Source organism: Anomaloglossus baeobatrachus, chromosome 1 (genome assembly GCF_048569485.1).
Source record: "Anomaloglossus baeobatrachus isolate aAnoBae1 chromosome 1, aAnoBae1.hap1, whole genome shotgun sequence".
NCBI classification, from domain to species: domain Eukaryota; kingdom Metazoa; phylum Chordata; class Amphibia; order Anura; family Aromobatidae; genus Anomaloglossus; species Anomaloglossus baeobatrachus.
The window spans coordinates 893,040,433-893,043,220 of record NC_134353.1 but is presented as its reverse complement, the minus strand read 5'-3'; positions in this window follow the sequence as shown (position 1 = coordinate 893,043,220).

Below are 2,788 nucleotides of genomic sequence, written 5' to 3'. Positions count from 1 at the left end.
TAGTTCGCCTCGAGGATTCCTCCCTCGTTGCGATGCACCGGCGAACTACAAGACCCAAAGAAGGCCGGCGATGGAACGGAAGGTAGGGTGAGCATAATACTGTATGTGTGTGCGTGCGTGTTTGTTTGTGTGTGTTTTGTGCGTACATGTGTGTGTTTGTGTGGACTGCAAGAGCGGGTCAGAGCGTGGTGGATGTACAGAACCGGAAGTGTGTGCAGTTAGTATTTTGCTCGTACAGCAAAGCTTTCTCGTAAACCGAGTTACAAATTTATAGAAAGCTTTGCTTGTTAAGCGAAATTCTCGTTAAGTGGGTTACTCGTTAAGCGAGGTTCCACTGTACCAATGACTATTTCGATCATGAAATGTGCCAATTTTTGGTACACACACACCTTTCCCTACACTGCATGTCCCTAGTCTAAACTATCACTCTACTATCTCAACTACCTAGCATTAAACCCCTAACTAAGCTCACTGTCTAGCAGCCCTGGCAGCAGCACCTTCCCTAACAATTCCCATTCACAAAATGGAGCCGACGCAACATGTCCGCAATTTATATGCATATGGACATGTGACTTAGGCAGCCAATTACTAGAAGCCTTGTGGATGTTTGTTGCACTGCGATTGGCTGCAGCAACATCCACAAATAAAGTTAAGGGAAAAAAATGACGCTGCACGCCAAAAGGCTTGTCCCAGTCCAGAAACCCTGCCTTCTGCACTGATTTTACACATCCCCACATCAGACAACATCACAATCCTATACAAAAGCAGAAAATTCTATTAAAAGAGCATTTTTGGAAACGCGGCCAGTTTTCAGGGGCACAGAATCGGGAAAAACGAACATTACCGACTTTTCGGGAAACTGCTCGGGATTGCCGAGCCTGAATGAACAAGTTAAAGCTCGTACCGAATTTGAAATTGCCGAACCTTTACTGAACAGGTTTGCTGATCTCTAGGTACGAATAATCTGAACCTGAATATTTTACTATTCACTCATCATGGCTGACCAATACATCAAGACTGTAGCTGGGGATTAGGTGCAGCTCTGAATGGTTGGACAATCCCTTTAAGGCTTTTTATTTTACAGCATAAAAATGTAATTCCCTTTGACTATAATAGGATTTGAACAGTAACTTCATCAAATCCTCAAATCAATTTTTTTTTTTGGGATTGTGGGCAGGTGACGAATGTCAGGCCAACAAAGATCGCTCTGTGACGGCATATCCTACGAGAAGGGAATACTGCTTTAGGCCTGTGCCACACATCCGTGCTGCCGGCACGTGTTTGTCATTTTTTACACGTACCGGCGGCACGGAGACACTTTAACCAATGCTACCCTATTGTAGCAGGCACACACACGTAAAACCACACGGAACGTGTGTCCGTGTGCGTTTGTACGTGTGTGCGATTTTCAAAGCGCTGACATGTCAGTGTTTTCTCCGGCAGCACGGGTGTTACACGGCCCGCACCCGCACCACACGGGTGTAGTGTGGATGCGGTCCCGTGTGACACGCGCCGGAGAAAACACACATGTCAGTGAAAAAAAAAAAAAACATTAACTCACCTTCTCCAGCCCTCCTGTCTCTGCCGCTGCTGCCTCTTGCTGCCGACCGCCGCTCATTATTCTCATTGAATATTCACTTCACTGCCTGGCAGCAGCAGCAGCGGGAGACGGGAGGGCTGGAGACCGAGGATCAGCACCATGGACAGCACCGCGGACGTCAGGAAGGACCAGGTGAGTATAATAATTACTGATTCTACGTGTGCTATCGCGGATAGCACACGTAGAACACACGTGTCACGCACGTACCAGAGACACGTACTTACCTGCACACAACACGCAGGGAAAATACGTGTCTCTCGGCACGTGCGTGAAATTCACGTGAGTGTGGCAGAGGCCTTAAGAAGGTTTCCATGAGCTTGATATATTGGCACAGCAACCAAACCAAGCTGTGCACATTGTACCCCAGCTGCCCCCAACATCTGCTTGTAAATTTTGTAACTTTCTCTATCTTTTGCTCACTTGGGAGATGAAGGATTCTGGCAGCGACCCATTCTCTGTATGCAATAAATATCCATATGTCTTGTGGAGTTGAGGTATATAGCTGTCGACAGCTAATAAATATGTATGGACCAGCTGTAATACATCTCACTTCATGGAAATATTGGCATATGAGGAATATTCTGATGCAAACATGTACAGCTGTAAGGTGAAAGTGCTACTGCACTAAGAATAAGTTTGTGCCCCCCGCCCATTGTTTATCTGCATACTCCCAGGTGCAAAATGTAATATTACGGATGGAAAAGTGCCACGTAAGACTGATGGCCTTCAATGGAAAGAAAGGGTCTATAGGACCAACAGCGGACTTTTCCAGGAGTTCAGCACATATCTTGAATACTAGCAGAGGGATATGGAAATGGCTGCTGTGCGAGGATTACATTGACACACTGTATTATGTCAAAATGCTATGGCCGCCCAGAGGCAATGCTGGCAACGGTGATGGGAAGATGAACGCAATGCTGTGACCTGGCACAAACTTTTAATAACAAAGTGAATTGTCGTTTGGAGAGAACAATTTATATCTGAATTGATGCTGACATTGATGGTTCACCATGTGACAGGAGAACGGAAACTACAACAACTAAATGACCAATGTCTTTAGTCTTTATGGACAATTTTGGTGAGTAGGTAATGAGTAACGACATTTCACAATTTAAGCAGTGCAAGTGATGTCCCGTCAGCCGAGTTTTCACAATTATTTCAAATAAAGGTATTTTCCTAATTTTAGCA